General features: G+C 39.4%; 1 protein-coding gene across 1 annotated transcript in view; it reads right to left on the bottom strand.

Annotated features, from left to right (window-relative positions):
• Positions 1-2,317, bottom strand: part of DCLRE1C (DNA cross-link repair 1C) — a 77,593-nt gene extending 75,276 nt beyond the window's left edge. Inside the window, exon 1 of the mRNA XM_040451341.1 lies at positions 2,199-2,317. The gene's annotated coding sequence lies outside the window, so the exon portion shown is untranslated. The remainder of the gene's footprint in view (positions 1-2,198) is intronic.
• Positions 2,318-19,967: the final 17,650 nt, after the last annotated feature.

Raw genomic sequence — 19,967 nt, 5'->3', positions numbered from 1 at the left:
TTCATTTGCCTTATAGCGCAAATAGCGTATGTCCTCCTGACAATGGAATACAAGGAATGAATGATTTCTCTCGATGACTCTAGAACAGGTAACAGCGAAGGAAGGACCAGGTGAGAATGCCCAGAGAAAGCCATCATATGCATCTCCTGCACTAGACATCTCAACGCCAAGACCCCCTGGCTCCAAGGAAGAACGCCTGGACCCTGGTCTTTGTTCTAACCGGTTCCTGGACGCCTGAGGGGACACATGCACCAGACCAGCAGCCTCAGTAAAAACTCCAGGCCCTGAGCAAAGAGGAGACTCCGTCCTTTCCTGTGTCTCCCAGACACTCTGTCCGCACCTGTACTCTCTCCCTATGCCTTCAGTGAACTCTGCTTTCACCTCCTGCTGGCTTGTGTTTGATTCCTACCCACCCCCCACCTCCAGGCTGGTGCTGCGGGAACCCCACCCCGAGTCCTCGGACCCCACCTGCCAGCAACATTTGTATTTTCTTGCTGTGTGACTGATCATTCTTCTCTTCCAACGTGTTTGACTTATGGGGTGTTTCTATTCTTTTAAGGACGTACCTTACAAATTAAAATATGCATACTTATTAAGTCTAACTTTAATGAAACCTCAAAGATAAATAATAAAACGACCTTCCTTTACTTGCTCCTGACTTACGCATAATGTTTATCTGGCATTTTACTTCCATATATATTTTAAGGCCCACTAGACATCACAATTCCTAAGTCTTGCGGTCGCTCTTCGTTTACATTTGCCAACATATTTGCCACTGTCTTCATCAGTCTTTCTTGTATCTCAAATCTTCCACCCGGGATCATTTACCTTCTGCCCAAAGTATTTCCTTTACGATTTCCTCTGGGGGCGCCTGGGTGGCTCAGTTGGTTAAGTGTCAGACTTCGGCTCCGGTCATGATCTCACAGTGTGCGAGTTTAAGCCCGCGTCAGGCTCTGTGCTGACAGCTCGGCACCTGGAGGCTTCTCCCGATTCTGTCTCCTTCTCTCTCTGCCCCTCCCCTGCTCGCAGTCTGTCTCTGTCTCTCTCAAAAATAAATAAACATTAAAAAAAAAATTTTTTTTTTAATTTCATCTAATGAGGGGTGCCTGGGTGGCTTCATCAGTTAAGCATCCAACTTCAGCTCAGGTCATGGTACCACGGTTTGTGGGTTTGAGCCCCGCATTGGGCTCTGTGCTGACAGCTCAGGGCCTGGAACCTGCTTTGGACTCTGTCTCCCTTTCTCTGTGCCCTTCCCCTCCCCCCGTCCCTGCTCACACTGTCTCTCTCTCAAAACTAAATAAACATTTAAAAAAAATGTTTTAGGGGCGCCTGGGTGGCGCAGTCGGTTAAGCGTCCGACTTCAGCCAGGTCACGATCTCGCGGTCCGTGAGTTCGAGCCCCGCGTCGGGCTCTGGGCTGATGGCTCGGAGCCTGGAGCCTGTTTCCGATTCTGTGTCTCCCTCTCTCTCTGCCCCTCCCCCATTCATGCTCTGTCTCTCTCTGTCCCAAAAATAAATAAACGTTGAAAAAAAAAATTAAAAGAAAAAATTAAAAAAAAAATGTTTTAATTGCATCTAACGAGTGTCTTCCTGGTGATAAACTTACTTTTACCGTATCTGAAAATGTCTTTATTTTTTACCCTGTTTCTTAAAAGCTGCCTTGAGGGGTGCCTGGCTGGCTCAGTGGAGCATGTGACTCTTGATCTTGGGGCTGTGAGTTCGAGCCCCACGTTGGGCCTATAGCTTACTCAAAAACTAAAACTAAAACTAAAAAAAAGAAAAAGAAAAAACAGTTGCCTTGTGAATTCTAACGTGGTACTTTTTCTTTTGGCGCTTTAGGAGATCCTTACGCCCCCTCGCGCTTTAGGAGATCCTTACGCCCCCTCCAGCTTTCTGTGAGTCTGACTGCTGTTCCTTCCAAGACAAGCCGACCTCCTCACCCTGCTGGCTGCTCTTAATATTTGTCCCTCGTCTTTACTGCTTTGCAATTTCATTATAATGCATCTATATGCAGATTTCTTTTTAATTTATTCTGCTTGGAATTTGCACTCATGTCATTCATCGGTTCTGAAAAAATCCAAACCATTATCTCTTGAATATTGCCTCTACCAGATTCCCTCTCTTTTCCCCTCTGGGACTGCAACCAAGTAGATGCTTCTGGTAGTTTTCTCTTGCGGTCAGAGTCACTACCATTCTTACCTGGAGATAATGTCGAGAAATGCCCCCAGGACCTCGATCATGGGCCTCAGGAAATGTCTGTTGAGCACACTCGAACACTGGGTAAATGTTTAATCTTTCCAAGTATCATGAATCACGAGCTGTGTGGGGTCAAAAGACATGTCATCAGAAAGAAGGGTTTTACCCACTTTAATGAGAAAGAGCTGAAGGAATTTAGCCTAATTTTACTGAGGCTTTGTAACGTTCCCCGACTGCCGATTTCCCTTGCTAGAAGGAGCCACCTTGGCCTGCGTTTCCTATCATTACCTAAGATGGAAGTACTTGCACATACAGTCAGTGAAATCCTAGTGAGTCATCCAGGAGGTTTCTCTGAGGGTGGTTTCTACAACAGCTCTGGACCATTTGACTGAGACTCTGAGAGACAGATGGCTTCCCCACCCCTCGGTGAACTTCCTTCCTCGGTTCAAGCTTTCTGTCCCTTTGGTGGCACCACACTCTGGCTCCCAAAGACATTTCTTCTTCTCGTTCTTTTGTTTTCTTAATCATTATTTGAGAGAGAGAGAGAGAGAGCAAGCACTCACAAGCAGGGGAGAGGAGCAAAGGGGGAGAGAGAGAGAGAGAGAGAGAGAGAGAGAGAGAGAGAGAGAGAGAGAATCTCAAGCAGGCTCCAGGCTCAGCAAGGAGCCCTGATCATAGCACACGCAGGCTGGATCCCACAACCCCAGGATCACGACCTGAGGTGAAATCAAGAGTTGGACACTCAATGGACTGAGCCACCCAGACGCCCCTCCCAGGGACATTTCTGAGATTTACAGCTGAGTAAACCGTGGCCCTGACACAATTACTTCTTGGGATTCAAGGAGCTCCTGGAAGATAACTGGATAAAAGCCTTTACAAATGACAGATCTTTTGGTGTCTGGGAGGTATTATTTCCTCTCTTTTCGGAACATTTGCAACTTACAAGATTGGAAAGTTGGCACTGTAGTGAGGCCTTTCTTAGACATCCTACTTCTTCCTTAAGATTTAAGAGAGAACAACTCTATAAATACTTAGAAAACCAAGATATTTCTGTTTTAAAAACAAATAACCATTTTTTACCCCAATTCTCTAGTGGGTATTGAGTGTTCTCTGCTTGGTTTGCCAGCAGGGTTGTTTAGTTGCTAGAGTTTAGATATGTTGCATCTTTGTCTCTCTGTAAATTAGCTGGAGGTCTGGTTAATGCAAGGACTTAGTGGTTATCAAATATGAACTGTGGCATATTTGAATAAGAATCCTTATTCTTGGATTACCTCAGTTCTGTTGCTTTAATCCTTTTTCTTTCTCCTCTTCCACTTGTTTTTCTTTTAAACAGGGTGTGGAGGAGTAAATACAGTCAACAGATTTAAAAAGAAGTCGCGTCACCCTTGGGGCACACAGCTGACCCCCATGGAGGTACTAATTCGGCTTGGCCAACAGGTGGCTGAGACAAGCAATCCCGTAGCGTCTCTTCACAGCACGGAGAGGAGAGAGAAAACTGGGGTGGTCAGGTACACCCCGCTCCACGTACAGCCTGGTTCTTCCTCCAACCCAGGTGCTCCAACACTCTGCCTTTGTAAGGTCGTCTTGTTAGGCTGAAAGGGACTTCTCACACAAGTCCCATTTGGTGGCCATTGCCCCAAGTTCAAGGTGTTACAAATGGCACTGACTACTCACTATGTAAAATGATACTGACCTTGGTGGTGACTTAAACGTAAAAGTCTAAATCCAGGATTTGGCTAAAGCATTTGTGTGGATTAGGAGAGGTGGAAGCAAGGTTCAGGTTATGCACCAAAGTCAGGAAGACGTTCTGTCCCAGACTTCCTGACCCAAAGCTTCCCTCTTCCTGCCGCTTCATTGTCCATTTGTTTGTTGATTCTGAGAATATGGGAAAAGCAGCAAGTGGAGAAGTAGCTTTTAGGATTAATAAAATTTGTGCTCTTAATGTCTGATTTGTCCCTAACTGTTGGGTCATCTTGGGCAAGTGACTTAACATCCGAGAGTCTCAGTTTCCTCAACTGTCAAATAATAACATTTTGTTTAGTGTGTGCCTAAAACCATTCTCAGCATTTTTGATACATTTAACACGTGTAGGGAAGACATTTTAAAAAATTTTTATTTACTTATTTGGAGAGAGATAGAAATATCATGAGCAGGGGAGGGGCAGAGAGGGAGAGACAGAATCCCAAGCAGACTTCACGCTGTCGGCACAGAGCCCAACCTGGGGCACTCGATCCCACAAACTGTGAGATGATGACTTGAGCCGAAACCGAGACTCAGAGGCTTAACTGACTGAGCCACCCAGGCACCTGGGGAAGACATTCTTACTATCCTTGTTTAACAGGTGAAGACATCCAGACTTTAAGGCACTCATTTATGGTAATATCACATCAACAGCGTGTAGCCAGGACTTAAACTCAGGTCTCTTTGTTGCTACAGCCTTAGTCACTAGGTTGCTAGAGTGGATTAAGTGATTTCTCTGATCAGTCTCAATTCTGAAGTTTTAGAATTCTATAATTTAACCCAAAAGTGAAGAGGGAGAAGATAAAGAGAAAGCAAGTTCAGGTAGAAGGGTTCTACCTAGAGGATTGGCCACCCTAGGCAAAGTCGGTCTTTATTGGCCTTTGATTCTGTCTCTAGGTAGAGAGAAGACGTTGGATGAATGGATGGTAGGCAGTCAGTCAAGAACTCAAGACAGAGCAGTTCTACTAACTGTCCAGGCTCAACAGCCACAGGAACCACCTCCCAACCTCAAGCTTCTTACAAGATCTTGGCCATGGGTTTGCTGTGCACTCCAGGTATCCCATCAGCAGGCTCTGAGGACACACTGAGACTGACATCACTCTAAGTGAAAGGCAGCTCCCACCCCCATTCCCAACCCAAAGTAAGATGGTTTTTACCTTGAAACTAATTATCAAAGGTTCTGCATTTAATTTTGTATTCACAAATTTGTATTCTTTTTCTTAAAGAATTCCCCCACATCTGCAAATTACGGAGGCTTCAGGTACTGCAAAACCTATACCCACTCTTGTCCTAACATATTTGTTAGGATGAAAATACTTTAAATAGATTGAAGTAGGGCTCCTGGACTTTAAAAATATGGAATTTTTTTTACGTTTATTTATGTATTTTTGAAAGAAAAAGAGAGAGTACACTCGAGCAAGTTGGGGAGGGGCAGAGAGAAGGAGAATGCCAAACAGGCTCATAGCTTTCACCATGGAACCCGATGCAAGGCTCGAACTCAGGAACTATGAGATCGTGACCTGAGCTGAAATCCAGAGTCAGGTGCTTCACTGACTGAGCCACCCAGGCGCCCCTGGAATTATTTTTAAAGAAATGCTGAATTCAATTGATTTTTCTAGACTCTTCAACGGCCAAAAAAAATTATATTCAGAAAAGTAACTCATTTGCTGTGTAGTTTTTACCAAACTGTGGTATGCTCTACTAAGGTTCTTCACTGCTTAAAAGATGACTCCAGTGTTTTCCTACCAAGAAAATGGTAGATACCTATGAAACTCTCATTTAATGCTGATCTATTGTCAATGAGTTTGTTGACAATGGGGTTGGTTAGTGGGAAGGTGGCTTTAAGTACAAATATTCCTCAAAAGAAAAATTTTAATTAGTCCCTTTGTTTTTAATCTTTAAATTAGCAACTATTAAAAGAAGCACCCAAATAGAAGGCAAGGAGTTTTTCTTCAAAAATTATCTTTCCCCCATGGGGCGCCTGGGTGGCTCAGTCCATTGAGCATCTGACTTCAGCTCAGGTCATGATCTCACAGTTTGTGAGTTCAAGCCCTGCGTCAGGCTCTGTGCTGACAGCTCGGAGCCTGGAGCCTGCTTCGGATTGTGTGTCTCCTTCTCTCTCTGCCCCTCCCCCACATGTGCTCTGTCTCTGCCTCCCAAAAATAAATAAATGTAAAAAAAAATTTTTTAATTATCTTTCCCCCAAAAAGATTTTAACTTGTGCTTACATTCCTATGAAGTCTCTCATATTATTAGTATTCTCTCAATTATTTTATCATGAAAAACAAAGTCCTCTTTAGAAAACACATGTTATCCTAAGAGGCTCTCAATCAGTGTTAGTTTTGGTTGCTTATAGAGATCAACTGACAAAGCTAATACCAAAAAATGCAAAAAGAAGCAAAACAGTCATTACTCTAGGATTGATGACCTCACATTTGCAAAGACTATATATATTTGTAAATAATTCATGATCAATTTGAAAGCCTCATAGCAAGTGTTAAAATTGTGGAGAATACAAATCTATACATATAAGTTGAATTTTTTAAATAGAAATGATCCTAATACTAGCTGAATGGATGTTAGAAGTCGGGGATGAACTAAATATCCCCCGAACCGAGAAGGCACTTTGAGACCAAAAAGCAATTTACACAAAATTTTATTCAGGGCAACCTACTGACAGGGCATCAGGTGGGCAATGATCTACAGCAGGTGCACAGCTATTCTTCACAAAATCCAGACCTTAGTCCAGAGATTATGTAGAGCAAGAGGACATGTAGAAGGGCACTGTCATGAGATCAAAGGGTTCACATGCACCTCAAAGGGCTTGCGTGCATCTGACAGCAAACCTTTAACTAGATCTTGGTCACCACCTGCTCATCAGGAAGGAGAACAGGTGTTATCTTTAACAAATTAATGTAAGGCCAAAACAAGCCTCCCCTAATCTCAGCCTTCATGGGCATTTCTCAGGTATGTATTAATCTCCAAGGGGCCTCTAAGAGGGGTCACTGAGCAAACATGAACAAAATGGCGGGCCAAAGATGGAGTCAGTATTGTCTGCATTCCTACAATGGATACTTGGATGTTGGGGAAAGTTTTCCAATGCCAACATCATATGTATATGAAGAAGCTGCATTTATCTAATACTCAGAAGGACTAAAAACTGTGTGCTCAGGAAAATCTGAAGATGATGTGCATAGTGTCTCTAGTGATCATGAAGTCACTGAGATTGAAGCTGCTGTGAACTATTTAGATAAAAATATTCCCTGAAAGGCGATTTCTTTCTTTTTTTTTTAATTTTTGAGAGACAGAGAGATAGAGCATGAGTCAGGGAGGAGCAGAGAGCGAAGGAGATGCAGAATCTGAAACATTCTCCAGACCCTGAGCTGTCAGCACAGAGCCTGACACAGGGCTTAAACTCAGACACAGGACTTGAACTCATGAACTGTAAGATCATGACCTGAACCAAAGTTGGATGCTTAACTAACTAAGCCACCCAGGTGCCCCCTAAAGGTGATTTCTAAATTAATGTTCATATCACTTTAAATGTGCATATGAAATGTACTTACTAAATGTTATAGATACTTAACTATTTCATCTACATCCCTAAAAGTTTATATATTCAAATTGTCAAAATCAAGCCCATAAAAACTTTTTTAGCCTTTCTTTTTGGAAAAACTAGCAATCACTTTATACTTGAACACATTTTCCACATAACAAAGATTTCCATTAAAACGTACCCAATGGAGTTCAGACAGGTTACTTGATGTATGTAATGTTACATACATTTGCATTTTCTCCTTAATAATGAAAAAGTTATGAACTACTTATACCAAAACAGTGATTCAATTTTTAAGCTGATTTGCTTTTCCTGGGCAGGAGGTAAACTCCCTTTATTTTGCCAAATGGAGCCAAAAGATTCATGATTCACTGGAAGGTATGTTAAGGAATCTGAAACGTAAAGAAATTTCCTTATTGATAGCAAATAATAGGCATTCAAGATTGCTCTTCAATAAGTGATTTTTATATTTCTAAAGTACTAAATTCTGTCACTTTATTCTGTTATTATCACTTGAGCTAGAAGGGCTTTTCAGGAGATGGCATTCTAACCCTGCACTTGTTTTTAATTTAATGGTTGATGTGGTTAAATTGAATCTACAATTATTTTCACTTTGCCCCTTCTGTGATTTGTTCCATTTTGCCTGTTTTCTCCTTTAATTTTGAATTAATAGACTATTTTAGCCAACTGAGCCACCCAGGTTCCCTGAATTCGTAGACTATTTTTAAAAATATTCTGTGTATCTCCACTATTGCCATATGTTTTTGTTTTATTGTTTTAGTGGTTGCTTTAGAATTTACAATATGCATTTTTTTTAACTTATCACAGTCTATCTTCAATTGTATTCTTGGTTAAATTTATTCCTAAGCACTTTATTGTTTTTTATTCTATTGTAAGTGGGATTGTTTTTTTAATTTCTTTTTTGGATAATATGTTGCCAGGGTATAGACACACAACTGGTTTTTACATGTCCTGCAGCTTTTCTGAGTTCCAAGAGTTTTTTTGGTAGAGTCTTTAGGGTTTTCCGTATGCAAGATCATGTTATTTGAAAACAGACAATTTTACTTCTTCCTTTCCAATTTCAATGTCTTTTATCTCTTTTTTTCTGCCTAGCTGCTCTGGCTAGGACGCCAGAACTATTTTGAATAGAATGACAAGAGTGGGCATCCTTGTCTTGTTCCTGATCTAAGAGGAAAAGCTTTTAGCTTTTCACGGTTAAGTCTGATATTAGCTGTGGGCCTGTCATACATGGCCTTTATCATGTTGAGGTACGATCCTTCTATACCTAATGTGTTCAGAATCTTTTGTTTTTTTAATTTTTTTTTTAACATTTATTTATTTTTGAGACAGGGAGAGAGAGAGCATGAACAGGGGAGGGTCAGAGGAAGAGGGAGACATAGAATCTGAAACAGGCTCCAGGCTCTGAGCTGTCAGCACAGAGCCTGACGCGGGACTCGAACCCACAGACCGCAAGATCATGACCTGAGCCGAAGCCGGACGCTTAACCGACTGAGCCACCCAGGCGCCCCTAGAATCTTTATAATGAAAGGATGTCAAATGCTTTTTGTGCATCTATTGAGATGATCACTTGATTTATTCTTCATTCTGTTGATGTGGTGTATCACACTGACTTATTTCCATATATTGAATCATCACTGCATCCTGGGGATAAATCCCCCTTGATCATAGTGTATGATCCTTTTAATGTGCTGTTCAGTTTTAGGTAAAATTTAAGAACCTTACAACAGCATACTTCCATTTCCTTCTTCTGACTTTTGCTATTGTCTCTTGTACATAGCACAGAGTTTGATTTTGCTTTGCATGGCAGTCTAAAGATCTTTTTCTTTGAATAGGTGGTTTGAGCCCATTTACATTTATTGTTACAACAGCACGTTTGGTCTCTGATCAATCATATTATTCTGTCATCTTTATCATGTATTTTCACTATGTGGTAGAACTGTTTTTCTTTTCTTTTTTTTTTTTTTTGAATCTTTTGTTATTTAGGAATGTTTATAGCTTTGTCCTAGCAGTTACCTTCACACTTGATATAATTTCCTCAGCCTTCTAATTCCTTAATTAGGCTTCTACTCTTTGCTTGGTCAGGTTTAATATGCTTAGACACACATCTATTATCTATATGAAATCAGTAAACTTATTCTATTTTCCCTTTGCTTCCTTCTTGCATTTAAAAACAAGATGTTTTGGGGTGCCTGGGTGGCTCAGTCATTTGACTGTCCAGCTCTTAGTTTTGGCTCAGGTCATGATCTCACCGTTTGTGGGTTTAAGCCTCAAGTCAGGCTCTGCCTTGGCAGTATGGAGCCTGCTTGGGCTTCTCTCTCTCTCCTTCTATCTCTGCCCCTCCACTGCTCATTCTATGTTTCTGTCTCTCTCTCTCAAAATAAATAAACTCTAAAAAAACCAAGTTGTTTTATTTCTACTTTATCAGAACATTCACTTATATATTGATCTTCCACCCTAATCCCCCCTCCCTTTCTGTAATCTTAGAACTGCAATTAAAAACATTCTAAGCTCCCTACCAGTCCTTTTGTCAAATTTCCCCAATCATCCCTTGGTTGGATGAAGTTCAGCTTCTAGTATAGTAAATGGCAAATTTCTGTGAAGGGCCAGAAAGTAAATGTCTGTAGTTCCGTGGGCCATACAGTCCCTATTGTAACAATTCAACATTGCTGGTGTTGCACATAACAGTCACACATAATACATACAAATGGAGGATGGCTGTGTTCCAATAAAACTTTATTTACAAAAACAGATGGCAGCTGTTTGACCAGACTGGTAGGCTATAGTTTGCTGACTCTTGATTAATAGATTACTCGGGCAAGGTACACAATTACAGTATTTTGTAAGTTCTTGCATCTGTAGGACTGCTTTGATACAGGAGATAAATTATTGTTGTATCTGCATTCCCTAAGTTCCTTGAAAATTTTGCTTTACTGTTTTCTTGCTTCGTATTTTGTTATTAAAAAGTTCCAACACCATTCTGACTTACTTTCCTATATAAATGACTTGTTACCTTGTCTGCAGGTCCAGAGGGTTTTAATTTTTTTTAACCTTTAAATTCTAATATTCTGGGTCCTATGATAGATTATTTTGGTACACTGTTTCATATTTTATTTCAGTGAAATTTGCATAGGTAATAATTTCAAATGGTAGTTATTAGCTCTTTTATTCCTGTCATTTGTATCCATTTAAATACTTTGCATCTATTATCTCATAATTTACTTGTAGTCACTTTTGAAATAATTGTCTTTTTACTCAATTTCTTTCCAGTATTCTGCCAGCTCTTTTTGCAACTATTTCTATTCAGAATTTTACATTTGTGAGTTACAGTGTTCTTGCATTTCTATAATTTGTTGGATTAAACTTAATTCATGTTGCAGTGCTGTATTAAGTTAGCTTCTGCCTTGTGAGTTTAAATAGCATTTTCATGGGGCGCCTGGGTGGCTCAGTCAGTTACGTATCCGACTTCGGCTCAGGTCATGATCTCATGTTTGTGGGTTCAAGCCCCACGTCAGGCTCTGTGTGGACAGCTTGGAGCCTCGGGCCTGCTTCAGATTCTGTGTTTCTCTAGAGAGAGAGAGAGGGAAACATCCCCTGCTCATGCTGTGTCTACCCTTTCTCTCAAAAATAAGTAAACATTGAAAAAAAATTAAAAGAAAAAAAATAGCATTTTCATAAGCTGAAAAAGCTTGATTTATACTTTCTGTACTCTGTGTATGACGTTTATTCTTGCTTATGATAAAGTGTGTTGACTTCCTGACCAGCAATAACAGATCACTCTACTGGGACCAAGGTGTTTGGTTGCTTACTCTATTTCTTGGACCAAGAGTGCCCTCTTCTGTGCAGTTTTTAAAAAAATAAATGGCATTTTGTTTGTATGGTTGGGGATTGTGTATTTGGATTCTCTATTATAACCATGTTGCTTATCTTCAGCCCCTTCTTTATTTTTGCCATTAGACACTTCCGCTTGCCAAGGTGGTTTTCCCTCCCCTGGAAATGCTGCCTTCCCAACCCCACACCTCTGTGTTCCTTCATTTACCAAGGTCGTCTCTTTCTACTGGCCAGCCAGGACTCTGATACCAGAAAAAAAAAAAAAAAAATCCATTCACTGGAAGAGAGAGCCCAGTTATTAATGTATAAATATTTTTTAATGATTAAAAACACTTTCATATGAGGTTGTTCAGCAGCAGCTGATGGTTCAGTATAGACAACTAAAAGCTGCTCCTTTAAAAACATTTTTAAATAGTTAACATAAAAATGTATAAAGAATAATGCCACAAACTTAACCATATCCACTGCTCCCCTTAAAGAATAAGACATTACAAGTGAGGTCTTCAGGTACTTACTCCCTCTCCAATTACGTCTCCTCTTTCCCTGCTTTTGGCCTCCTCAAATACCGACCGAAGCCAGATACAGTATCATCTCACACATTTCTAACTTTATTTATGTATATCATATATAAAGTTGTTTTTCTCAATTTGCTTTTTTGAGATTCATCATGCGGATATATGTATCTCTACTTCGTTGATTTTTAACTACTGTATTCTATTGTGTGACTATAATACAATTTATGTGTACTATAACTCCCTGTATTCTTTACAGGGATTAAGGTCATTTTCATTGTTTTGCTATTAGTAACAATGCTTCTATGAACATACATGTCTTCTTACATACATGTGTAAAAAAGTCTACATCAAGGAGTGGAATTTGTGGAGGGTAGGGTATGAATGTCTTCAACTCTATAAAATATTGCCAAATTGTTCTCCAAAGGGATGGCAAAGATTTACACTGCCAAAACAGTATATGAAAATCATTACTGCTCTATATCCTTGGCAATATTGTTACTGTCCAATTTTGAGGGATTTTTTTTTGCCCATCTGTGCATGTAATTATTCTGATTTTATTTTTTTCTAGTTTTATTGAGATGTAATTGACATGTAACATTGTGTAAGTTTAAGGTGAACAACATAATGGTTTATGTTGCAAAATGATTACTATATTAAGTTTAGTTAACATCTATCACCTCATACAATTCTAATTTTTTTCTATAACAATTTTTAAGATCTACTCTCTTAGCAACTTTCAAATAAAGTATTCTTAACTACAGTCACCCTGCTGTACATTACATCTCCAGAAATTATTTATAGTAATCAAAACAGTATGGTATTGGCATAAAAACAACGGAACATAATCAAGAGCCCAGAAATAAGCTCATGCATATGTGGTCAACTAGTATTTGAAATATTTGACAAGGAGGCCAAGAACACTTAATGGAGAGAAGACAGTCTCTTCAATAAATGGTGCTGGCAAAATTGGATATCCATGTGCATAAGAATCAAAGTAGACCCATCACTCACCAAAATTAACTGAAAATAGATTAAAGACTTAAATATAGGACCTGCAATCATAAATATCCTAGAAGAAGAGAGAAAGCCCTAGACCTTGGTGTTGGTGATGATTTTTTTTTATATGTGACACTCAAAGAATAACAGAAACATCAAACAAAAAAACTTCTGCACAACAAAGGAAACAATCAACAAAATGAAAAGGCAACCTACTGAATGGGATAAAATATTTGCAAACCAGACATCCGATAGGGGTTAATATCCAAACTATATAAGGAATTCATACAACTGAATAGTAAAAAACAAAACAAAGAACATTTAAAAAATCCAATTTCAAAAAAATAGGCAAAAGCAAAAAAAAAAAAAATCAAATTTAATAATGGGCAGAGAACCTGAACAGACATTTTTCCAAAGAAGACATCCAGATGGCAAACAGACACATGAAAAGATACTCAACATCACTCATCAAGGGAATGCAAATCAGAACCAAAATAAGATATCATTTCACACCTGTCGGAGCAGTTATTATCAAAAGACAAGAAATAACAAGTATTGGTGAGGATGTGGAGAAAAGGAGACCCTTTTTATCCCATTTCTTTCCAGTATCCTATCAGCTTTTTGCAACTGTTTATATATTTCTGTTCAGAATTTTAAATTTATGAGTTATAGCATTCTCACATTTCTACAATTTGTTTGATTAAACCTAATTCATGTTGGAGTGTTTGTATTAAGTCTTCTTCTGCTTTGTAGGTGGGTTTTTTTTTACATTTTATTTTGTTCCTAAATACATGACATCTTTTTTCTTTCCAAGTTTTTATTTCAATTCCAGTTAAACATACAGTGTAATATTGGTTTTAGGTATAGAACTTAGTGATTCAACACCTTCCATACAACACCTAGTGCTCATTACAACAAGCACCTTCCTTAATCCCCATCACCTATTTCACCCATCCCCGACCCCCCTCCCCTCTGGTAACCATCAATTTGTTCTCTATAGCTAACTGTCTCTTTCTTGGTTTGCCTCTCTTTCTCTTCACCCTATGTACATTTGTTTTGTTTCTTAAATTCCACATATGAGTGAAATCATATGGTATTTGTCTTTCTCTGACTGACTTATTTCACTTAGCATTATACTCTCTAGCTCCATCCACATCACTGCAAATGGCAAGATTTCATTCTTTTTTATGGCCGAGTAATATTCCATTGTGTGTGTGTGTACCACATCTCCTTTACCCACCCAATGTCAATGGACATTTGGGTTCTTTCCATAATTTGGCTATTGTTGATGATGCTTCTATAAACATTGGAGTGAATGTTTTTGTATCCTTTGGATAAATACCAAGTAGTACAATTGCTGGGTCATAGGGTAGTTCTATTTTTAACTTTTTGAGGAACCTCCACAGTGTTTTCCAGAGTGGATGTACCAGTTTGCGTTACCAGCAACAGTGTAAGAGGGTTCCCCTTTCTCCAGATCCTCACCAACACCTGTTGTTTCTTGTTGTCAATTTTAGCCATTTTGACTGGTGCGAGGTGATACCCTATTGTAGTTTTGATTTGTATTTCCCTGCTGAATGATGTTGAGCAACTTTTCATGTGGTTAGCCATCTGTATGTCTTCTTTGGAAAAATGTCTGTCCATGTCTTCTGCCAATTTTTTAACTAGATTATTTGTTTTTTGGGTGTTGAATTTTATAAACTCTATGCATTTTGGATACTAACCCTTTATCAGATATGTCATTTGCAAATATTTTCTCCCATTCTGAAGGTTGCCTTTTAGTTTGGCTGATTGTTTTCTTCACTGTGCAGAGGCTTTTTATTTTGATGAAATCCCAGTAGTTTATTTCTGCTTTTGCTTCCCTTGCATCAGGAGAGGCATCTAGAAGAATGTTGGTAGGGGGAGGAGCCAAGATGGCGGAGTAGCATGGAAGTTTTCTGCTTCTCTTGTCCCTGAAATGCAGCTAGACCAATATGAAACTATCTTGTATACCTAGAAAACTGATCAGAGGATTAACACAACAATTTGCATAACTTGAGCCACAGAACTCAGCAGGTATGTGGCACAGAGAGGTGACCTGGGGAAGAGAGAAGCTGTGGAGGGTAGGGAGCAGTTTTTGCTTATGGAGAGAGGATGGAGACAGCAGGGAGAGTACAGGAAAACTACTACCCTTGAAAGCAGCTGGAGAGAAAGAATGAGATGCAAACACCCACAAGGGATGAATAAGAAAGAAAGAAAGGAGAAAGGAGAAGGTTTAAATACCATTAGGACTCTGTCAATAGGAGACTGCAGAGTCTGAAACTCTGCAGCTCTATACCTGGCAGAGCTCTGGTGGGAAGGGTAAATCCCCAGGAGCAGACAGCGAGGTTTGGGGGGTCCTCAGGCCAAACAGGGAGAGGCAGTTCCCCTGTTGAGAGGACATTTGGTAGAGGCTGTGTGACCTCCCCACAGGCAAAGGTCCAAGCAGACCCTGGGGAACAGGGTTAAGAGAACAGAATGTTAAGGGGCAGTGAAGCCTGGCACCAGATGTGTGTTGGGATTTACCATAATCTCTGAAATTCTGCTGCTACAAGATCACACGAACTTTTTCTGGAGCAGGCTGGCACCCAGCTGAAGTCTCTGGACATCTGCAGCCCCATCTGAGATAAAACTCGGGAGGGAGGTGCCACCTGGCAGGCTGATGGCTTGATTGAGGACAGTGTAGAAGTGGGGAGTGGATGAAAGCCGGAGACAAAGGAGGGGTGCTTGATTGCCAGTGGCCAAGAGCACAAAGATCTGATGCTAGAGACTGGGTATCTTGGTGAGCCATTTTCACCTCTCCTGAGCATGTGCATACTTGTGTACACAGGCCACAACTATCCACCCCAGTAAATTAAGCAGCACACTACACCCCACCCAACTATGCCAATTGCGCTCTAGAGGAACACCACAAGTCTCTCTGCCTGCTTGGTTTATGGACTATAAAGTGCTTCATAATCTGACTTCTAAGGGAAACTGGATGTAATTTCAGTCATATTTCATTCTGTTCATTGGTCCATCTATTCAATTTTTTTCCTTTTATTTTTTTATTCTTGGATACAGAAAAGGAAAAGATTATTTTTATTTTCTGTTTTTATAAAAAAGATTTTTAATTTTTTCTCCTATATTTTTTATTTTTTGCTGTCTTTTTATTCTATTTTATTTTCGTTTTACTTTATTATTTTTTATTGTATTCATTTTTTAAAATTTTACAACATTTTCCTACTTCTTTTCCCCTATTTTTCTTTTCTTTTCCTTTTTTCTCTATTCTACCAAAGCTTCTTTCAACAACCAGACCAAAACATACCTAGGGTCTAGCATCCTTTATTTGATTTTTTTTTGTGTTGTTTTTAATTTTGTAATAAAAATTTTTTATTTTATTCTTTTTTTTCCTCCAAAATGATGAAATGAAGGAATTCACCCCAAAAGAAAGAACAGGAAGAAGTGACAGCCAGGGACTTAACACAGATACAAGCAAGATGTCTGAACCAGAATTTAGAATCACGATAATAAGAACACTAGCTGGGGCTGAAAATAGATTAGAATCCCTTTCTGCAGAGATAAAACAAGTAAAAGCTAGTCAGGACGAAATTAAAAATACTATAACTGAGATGTAATCTCGAATAGATGCCATAGTGGCAGGAGCGATGCAGCAAATCAGTGAAATAGAAGACAAACTTATGGAGGATAACGAAGCAGAAAAAAAAGAGGGAAACTAAGGCAAAAGAGCAAATATAAGAATTGGAGAACTCGGCCACTCATGAAAAAAGAATAACATCTGAATCATAGGGGTCCCAGAAGATGAAGAGAGAGAAAAAGGGATAGAAGATTTATGTGAGTGAATCATAACTGAAAACTTTCCTAACCTGGGGAAAGACACAGACATCAAAATCCAGGAAACACAAAAACTCCCATTAGATTCAACAGAAACTGACCATCAACAAGGCATATCATAGTCAAATTCACAAAATACACAGACAAGGAAAGAATCATGAAAGCAGCAACAGAAAAAAAGTCCTTCACCTACAAGGGAAGACAGATCAGGCTCACAGCAGACCTGTCCACAGAAACTTGGCAGGCCAGAAAGGAGTGGCAGGTTAATTCAATATGCTGAGTTGGAAAAATATGCAGCCAAGAATTCTTTATCCAGCAAGGATGTCATTCAAAACAGAAGGAGAGATCAAGAGTTTCCAAGACAAATAAAAACTAAAGGAGTTCATGACCACTAAACCGGCCCTGCAAGAAATTTTAAGGGGGACTCTCTGAGGGGAGAAAAGATGAAACAAAACAAAAAAGACCAAAAGCAACAAAGGCTAGAAAGGACCAGAGAACATCACCAGAAACTCCAACTCTACAGGCAACATAAGGCAATAAATTAATATCTTTAATATTAATGGACTGTCAATGGACTAAATGCTCCAATCAAAAGACATAGGGTAACAGAATGGATAAGAAAACAAGATCCAGCTATATGCTGTTTACAAGATATCCATTTTAGACCTAAAGACACCTTCAGATTGAAAGTAAGGGGATGGAGAACCATCTATCATGCTAATGGCCACCAAAAGAAAACCACAGTAGCCATACTTATATCAGACAATCTAGGTTTTAAAATAAAGACTGTAACAAGAGACAAAGAAGGGCATTATATCATAATTAAGGGGTCTATTCACCAAGAAGACCTAACAATTGTAAACATTTATGTCCCCAACGTGAAAGAACGCAAATATATAAATCAATTAATCACAAATGGAAAGAAACTCATTGAGACTAATACCAAAAGTGTAGGGGACTTCAACAGCCCCTTACAACAATGAACTGACCATCTAAGCAGAAAATCAACAAGGAAACAATGGCTTTGAATGGCACACTGGACCAGATGGACTTAACAGATATACTCAGAACATTCCATCCTAAATCAGCAGAATATACTTTCTTCTCCAGTGCACATGGAACATTCTCCAGAATAAATCACGTACTGGGACACAAATCAGCCTTCAACAAGTACAAAAAGATCAAGATCATATGCATATTTTCAGACCACAATGCTATGAAACTCGAAATCAACCACAAGAAAAAATTTGGAAAGACAACAAATACATGGAGACTAAAGATCATCCTACTAAAGAATGAATGGGCTAATCAAGAAGTTAAAGAGGAAATTGAAAAGTACATGGAAGCCAATGAAAATGATAACACCACAACCCAAAACCTCTGGGACACAGCAAAGGTGGTCATAAGAGGGAAGTATACACCAATCCAAGCCTTCCTAAAGAAGGAAGAAAGAAAGGTCTCAGAAATACAACCTAACCTTACACCTTAAAGAGCTGGAAAAAGAAGAGAAAATAAAACCCAAAACCAGCAAAAGAAGGTAAATAATAATGATTAGGGCAGAAATCAATGCTATTGCAATTTAAAACAAACAAACAACAACAACAGTAGAACAGTTCAATGAAACCAGGAGCTGGTTCTTTGAAAGAATTAACAAAATTATTAACCCCCTAGCCAGTTTGATGAAAAAGAAAAAGGAAAGAACACAAATAAATAAAATCAAGAACAGGAGAGATCACAACCCAACACTGCAGAAATACAAATGATAATAAGAGAATATTATCAGCAATTATATGCCAATAAATTAGGCAATCTGTAAAAAATGGACAAATTCCTAGAAACATATAAACTACCAAAACTGAAACAAGAAGAAATAGAAAATCTGAACAGACCCTTAACCAGTAAAGAAATCAAATTATTAAGCAAAAATCTCCCCAAAAAGTCCAGGATTGGATGCCTTTCCGGGGGAATTCTACCAGACACTTAATTTTTTTTTCCTTAGTATTTATTTATTTCTTGAGAGACAGAGTGCAAGCAGGGGAGGTGCAGAGAGAGAGGGAGACACAGAATCTGAAGCAGGCTCCAGGCTCTGAGCTGTCAGCACAGAGCCTGACACGGGGCTTGAACCCACAAAGTGTGGGATCATGACCTGGGCGAAAGTCAGATGCCTAACAGACTGAGCCACCCAGGTGTCCAGAAGTCTACCAAACATTTACAGAAGTTAACACCGATTCTTTTGAAGCTGTTCCAAAAAAAAGAAATGGAAGGAAAACTTCCAAACTCATTCTATGAAGCATCATTACCTTGATTCGAAAACCAAACAAAGAAGCCACTAAAAAGGAGAACTACAGACCAATTTCCCTGATGAAGACAAATGCAAAAATCCTCAACAAGATACTAGCCAACCAGATCCAGCAATACATTAAAAAAAAAAAATTATTCACCACAACCAAGTAAGATTTATACCTGAATGCAGGGCTGATTCAATATCAAAACAATCAATGTGATACATCACATCAATAAAGGAAAGGACAAGAACTATATGATCCTCTCAATAGATGCAGAGAAAGCATTTGACAAAATAAAGCATCTTTCTTGATAAAAACCCTCAAGAAAGTAGAGCTAGAAGGATCATACCTCAAGATCATAAAAGCCATACATGAAAGACCCACTGCTAATATCATCCTCAATGGGGAAAAACTGAGAGTTTTCCCCCTAAGGTCAGGAACATGATAGCGATGTCTACTCTCACTACTGTTATTCAACACAGTATCGGAAGTCTTGGCCTCAGCAATCAGACAACACCAAGAAATAAAAGGCATCCAAATCGGCCAGGAGGTGAAACTTTCACTCGTAGCAGATGACTTGACACTCTATATGGAAAATCCAAAAGATTCCACCAAAAAACTGCTGGAACTGATCCACGAATTCAGCAAAGTCGTAGGATCTAAAATCTATGCACAGAACTCAGCTGCATTCCTATATGCCAATAATGAAGCAACAGAAAGAGAAATCAAGGAATCGATCCCATTGACAATTGCAAATTGCAAAAGGTAGTTAGTCTGCTGCATTTTATGCTATTGCCTTTTTAAATGTTTAATAATTTTTAAGTTTGTATTTTGAGAGAGAGAGAGAGAGATCAGGGGAGGGGCAAAGAGACAGGGAGAGAGAGGGAGAGGGAGGGAGAGAGGGAGAGGGAGGGAGAGAGGGAGAGAGGGAGAGGGAGAGAGAGGGAGGGAGGGAGGGAGGGGGAGAGAGAGAGAGAGAGAG

The sequence above is a fragment of the Herpailurus yagouaroundi genome, unplaced genomic scaffold, assembly GCF_014898765.1.
Source record: "Herpailurus yagouaroundi ecotype Mexico unplaced genomic scaffold, PumYag 203, whole genome shotgun sequence".
Taxonomy (NCBI): domain Eukaryota; kingdom Metazoa; phylum Chordata; class Mammalia; order Carnivora; family Felidae; genus Herpailurus; species Herpailurus yagouaroundi.
The sequence above is the reverse complement of the archived record's forward strand: the minus strand, read 5'-3'. Positions and strand labels throughout refer to the sequence as shown.